Genomic DNA, 6085 nt, shown 5'->3' with positions numbered 1-6085 from the left:
GATCATCCTCAGGCACATAACAGAAGGCAGAGATTTCACAAGGGGAGGGTGTTTTCCTGTTTGGACCCCTGGCTTGTTGACTTTTGTCATCTCCCTTTGGCCAGTCACACACCCTCACTCTAAGGCACTCTAAGGCACTGCTGGGCACTCTTTTGAGCATGACTGTGTATTGTGAACTCAGAGTTTCACTCGCTGAGGGGTTGCTTGGTTGAACCATTTGCACTCGGGGTTTGAGGACCTTGCTTCTCTGACATTTCCCAGATGTGGTTTGTGGTTGGATGCCCACGTGGCTTTAGATCAGCATTTTCTAGATACTGTTTCTGAGTCTTTAAATTTCAAAGGACATCAAGATTGGGCTGTGTGACCTTTTCCTTTAAGCTGCCTCACTTTATACTCGCTTTATATCTCTGAATTTTTTGTTTTTTCTCTTACTCTGCACTGCTTTCTCCCTACCCATCTCCTAATTTGGGTTTCTCTGTTATCTCCTTATGCATGGCACTGCTTCTTTCAGTAGAAATAAATAAATAATGCACAATTTCCAATTTATAAATAATACATTCTCAAACTAAGATAATTTTTTTTTTCACTTCAGACATAATTTGCTAACGTCGAGTCAAACAAGATTTGAGGGAGGCACTTCTCACACATTAGCGTGAAAACCCAATCATCACACTCTTGAACCACAAAAGGATGGAGATGAAATTTTTTTGAAACAGGTAAAAGTAGAAAAAATTTTAAAAATCCATTCTAATATAAAAAGTCACTCTCTCCTCTCCTTCCTGAATCTTTTTATTAGATGTTGACTAGGTGCTGGTATTTCATTTATAAAAATAAGCATGTCAAATGCCTACAGGCAAGTGCAGCTTTATAACCAAGGGAAACAGTGGGTGCAGTGGAAAGAGTGTAGACTGATCTGGGTCTGAAACCCAGCACAGCCACAACCTGGCCATGACTTTAGGCAAGTAATTTATCCTCTATTGGCCTCAATGAGTAAAGTAGGAGTAGAAAATACATGTCTTGGGAGTATTAAATGTTAGACTAAAAGCTATGCAAGGGCAGCCTTTCACAGGGAGGATGTTCAATAAATACTTTTGCAATGATAATATAATTTAAAAGTTAGAAAAATAGGCTGTGAGGGAAGTGTAGGCAATGGAGCAGTTAGGGCTGGAGTGAGGGAGGGGTGTGAGGAAGAATCAACTTGGCAGAGGAATTTCTAGGGCACATCTGATTCCACCCAGGAGGCTCACTTTGCTGCTGCAAAAACCCGGAAAGTGTGGAGCCCCCAATGCTGATTCATCTGAGAAATCTTCCGTGACTACCCTGCCCTTGTAGAGCAGGGAATTTTTTTTCCCCTCTCTGCTCCTGCAGCACTTTGTGGCTTTTTAATGAATTTATCACATTATAAAATCTTTAAAAAATTGATAGCTGTATTCCTCACATGCCTGTGAATTTCTCCAGGGTAGGGATAACACCACACTCATCTTTGTATCCTCAGATGTGCCCAGCCTGGTTTGTTAGATGTCAGGGTAGATGGATATGTCCATGTATAGTGCACATTATCATCAGTGCAAATAAAGCTTTGCTGACTCAGAATGCTTGGAGGCGTGAAGATTTGTGTGTGGGTTTCTTTTTGCAGGAGTTGTTGGGGAGAGACTGTGGTGCAGCAGAAAGAAGGACAGACTCTAGAATGGAGAGATGCTATGTTCTGATTAGTTAAATTTTCTCTACATTTAAAGTATACACAAATATCCCTATTGGTTTCAGCCCCCATTCAATGTTTCTGAAAATCCATAGGGATTCAATACTTCTTAAACTTTTCCACTGCAAAATACCCCAAGGCAAAGGGGAGTGACTACCAGCCTGATTGGGGTTGGGAAAAGTAGGGGATGGGGTCAAAACCTGAAATTGTCTGCAGCACACTCACAATTTTAAAAAGTATTTCGTTGTCTGGATGCATGCGGTTTTAATTTTAGCACTTTGGGAGTAGAGGCAGTAGGATTGATTGAGTCCAGAAGTTTGAGACCAGCCTAGGCAACATGGCAAAGTCTAGTCTTTACAAAAAAATTAGCCAGCCGTGTCGGCCTGCATGTGTAGTCCCAGATACTCGGGATGCTGAGGCCGGAGGATTCCTTGAGCCCAGGAGCTTGTGGATGCAGAGAACTGTGATTGTGCCACTGCACTCCTGCCTGAGCAATAGAGCAAGACCCTGTCTCTAAAATAAATAAATAAATAAATAAATAAATAAATAAATAAATAAATAACTTGTTTCATTTAATCTTTAAAATTCATGAACATGTTGCATTAAACACCATTCATTCCACCATTCCATCATCAATAATGACCCTCTCCGTCCCGAATCTTTTCACTAGCCAGACTAGATGTTGACGTTTCATTCATAAAAAATAGGCACGTCGGCCGGGCGCAGTGGCTCACTCCTGTAATCCCAGCACTTTGGGAGACCGAGGTGGGCGAATCATGAGGTCAGGAGATCCAGACCATCCTGGCTAACACGGTCAAACCCTGTCTCTACTAAAAATATAAAATAAAAAAAAAATTAGCCGGGCGCAGTGGCGGGCACCTGTAGTTCCAGCTACTCGGGAGGCTGAGGGAGGAGAATGGCATGAACCCGGGAGGCAGAACTTGCAGTGAACCGAGATTCGCGCCACTGCACTCCAGCCTGGGCGACAGAGCGAGACTCCGTCTCAAAAAAAAAAAAAAAAACATGTCAGATAGCTGCAGGCAAGGGCAGCTTTATGTTCAACTTTGTTTTTATACCACACATATACATAATTTTCCTCTCTAAATCTCTGAAGAAAATTGAGCTTTAGGAAGATGTGCCATGTTTATACCTTGACTTGGTTTTCCTCCTGACCTCTTTACTCCACACACCCCCATAATCATGTAGGTCTGAGGGAGTGTGGGCCCAGGATTCCCAGGGCGTGGTGTATTTTCCGTAGTAAATGCAGGTACAGTCATACACTGCAGGAGGCTGTTTCAGTCAACAATGGCCCTCACATACAAAGGTAATTCCAGAAAATGGTAATCAGGCTGAAAAATTCCTATGGCCTAGTGATGTCATAGCCATTGTGTCCTCAAAGCACAATGCATCACTCCTGTGTTTGTGGTGACCCTGGTATTAACAAACCTATTGTGCTACCAGATGTGTGAAAGTCTACCACATACAATTATGTGCAGTACATGATACTTGATGATGATAAATGACTATGTTATGGGTTTATGTATTTACTATACCTCTTATTATTTTACTGTGTACACTTTTTCCTTATGAAAACACCCTTGGGCAGATCCTTTAGGAGATATTCTGGAAGAAGGCGTTATTCTCATAGGAGATGATAGTGCCCTGAGTGTTATTGCCCCTGAAGGCTTTCTAGTGGGACAGGATGTGGAGGTGAAAGACACTGGTACTGATGATCTTGACCCTATGGAGGCCTAGGCAAATGTGTGTGTTTGTATCTTAGTTTTTAACAAATAATTTTAAAAAGTAAAACAAAAAATGAAAAAATAGATAAAAGCTTATAGAATAAGAATATAAAAAAGAAAATAGGCCTGGTGCGGTGGCTCATACCTGTAATCCCAGAACTTTGGGAGGCTTAGCTGGGCAGATTGCTTGAGCCCAGGAGCTCAAGACCAGTCTGGGCAACATGACAAAATGCCATCTCTACAGAAAATAGAAAAATTAGCCAGGCATGGTGGTGCACACTTGTGGTCTCAGCTACTTGGGAGAGTGAGGTGGGAGGATCACCTGAGCCCAGGATGTTGAGGCTGCAGTGAGCTGTGATTGCACTACTGCACTCAACCTGAGTCACAGAGTAAGACCCTGTCTCCAAAAAAGAAAATAAAAGAAAAAGAAAAAGAAAAGAAAATATTTTTGTGTAACTGTATAACATGCTTATGTTTTAAGTTAAATGTTATTACAAATGAATCAAAAACTTAAAAAATTAAAAGTTTATAAAGTCAAAAAAATTACAGTTAGCTAAGGTTAATTTATTACTGAAAAAAGAAAAATATTTTTATAAATTTAATGTGGCCTGAGTGTACAGTGTTTATAAAGTCTGGAGTAGGGTTCTACTGTAGTACAGTACTACAGTAATGCCCTATGCCTTCACATTCACTGACTTATCTAGAGCAACTTCCAGTCCTGAAAGCTTCATTCATAGTGAGTGCCTTATATAAATGTATCATTTTGAAATCTTTGATGCCATAATTTCCCTGTATCTTTTCTATGTTTAGCTATGTTTAGATATACAAATCCTTAACAATGTGTTACAGTTGCCTACAGTATCCAGTACAGTAACATGCTCAACAGGGTTGTAGCCTAGGAACAGTAGGCTATACCATATAACCTCAGTGTGTAGTAGGCTCTGCCATCTGTGTATGAGCACTCTATAATGTTTGCACAGTGATGAAATTGTCTAGTGATACATTTTATAGAACATATCCCCATCATTAAATGATGCATGACTGTATTTGAAAAGTTGGGATACTTTATCTCTAGATGACTAGTTCTCCCTGTTGGAGACTTTTCACATATGAGGCCCAACTACAGAAATGAAACTAATAGGCCTAGATGAATCTTGGGGAAATCTATCTCCTTGCTTTATATTCCTATTGTATGGCTACGGGTTGCATCGGTATTGATTCCATCTTCTTAGAAGGAAGTTGCTTTACATGGGCCATAAACCTGCTGACTTGTAATTTTTAATGCTTTTCTTTTTTTCTCTTAAGACATCAAGGAGAGAAATTGGGCCAATTAGAAGTTTTAGGTGGTGAAGGGCAGAGAACTTATGTCATGGGAGCAGAACTTGTCATTGAGAGACCCTTTCTATCTATCCCAGGTCATACCCTTGGTACCACCAGGAAATAAAGGAGGATAGAAAGGAAACTACTTTGTTGAGGATCGATGCAAGGTATCATAGACTTGTGAAGGAGCCTCGAGTCCTTTGGCTCCCTTTATCACTTTTATGAGCGGAATGAAATAGATCATATGTGTACTTCTCTCCATAAAAGAAGGAAGACTATACGGTGTATGTTACAGCCTCCACTGCATAGAGTATGCGTGTGATTATATAGTCCTGGTTCTGGTCTCATTATTTTATCATACTAACCTATAAGAGCTGCTTGTGTCCAGTGAAAGGAAGCACCACATCTTATTAGGAGCTACATACTAGGGTTGCCTAACTCGTGTATGTGTAAAACTCTAGCCACACGTGTGGGGGTATCGAATAAGCCTACTCTGGAAGTATGCTTAACGATATCCAGAACTGACATTGGATTGTCTAATTTGTATATACATAAAAACTACAGCTAAAACCAATCCTTCGGGGTTGCTTAGTTTACATATACATAAGGTTTACAACAGTATGGTTGGGGTAACGGAAACAGTATATATATACAGAACCAGGACAACAAAGAGGTGTCCATTAATTATAAGATCTCAAATGTTCATACCTTCATGATACTTGCTTCTGCTGCAGGGATGCATTCTTTCCATCCCCTTGCCAGAGCTGGGAGGGTGAGCCTCTGGAGAAAGGTTTTTGATATTGCTCTAATGAGAGCCCTCCTACTGAATCCAATTGCCAGTGAGAGCCTAGGCACTTGTGGATTGGTGAGGGCACATACCCGTACCTATAGGGTGATAGTGCACAATCATGGATCCCACCTATAGGTTATTACTGTGGCCTTTTACTCCTACCCCAAAGACATGGTGTATGTATATTAACAGGAAGGTCTAGTTTAGATGTCAGGTAATTTTATATTGGATTATCTTTTGTTGTGTTCAATAATTTTATAATAAATAGAAATAATTTAAAAAGGCTACATCTAGTAGGTTTCTACATCATTGCATCAAAACCAGTGGAAGAGATGAAGGAGGGACACTGCAGGTCTTAGATCCCCCTGACTTTGATATGATGTTTCTCAGGTCTCATTCAGAATTTTTTTCTTAATCTAAAAGATTTAGATGAAGTCTTTTCTCTTGCATTTCATGAATTCCTTCCTTCCTTCCTTTCTTCCTTGCTTCCCTCCCTTCCTCCTTCCCTGCCTTCCCTGCCTTCCCTTCCTTCCC

At 40.6% G+C, this 6085-nt stretch overlaps 1 non-coding gene across 1 annotated transcript; it reads right to left on the bottom strand.

Moving 5' to 3' along the window:
* Positions 1-586: 586 nt before the first annotated feature.
* On the bottom strand, positions 587-692 carry LOC111534948. The gene has a single exon (XR_002729260.1). It is a non-coding gene; the product is annotated as a small nucleolar RNA U13 (small nucleolar RNA).
* Between the last annotated feature and the right edge of the window lie 5393 nt (positions 693-6085).

The sequence above is a fragment of the Piliocolobus tephrosceles genome, chromosome 8 (assembly GCF_002776525.5).
Source record: "Piliocolobus tephrosceles isolate RC106 chromosome 8, ASM277652v3, whole genome shotgun sequence".
Taxonomy (NCBI): domain Eukaryota; kingdom Metazoa; phylum Chordata; class Mammalia; order Primates; family Cercopithecidae; genus Piliocolobus; species Piliocolobus tephrosceles.
The sequence above is the reverse complement of the archived record's forward strand: the minus strand, read 5'-3'. Positions and strand labels throughout refer to the sequence as shown.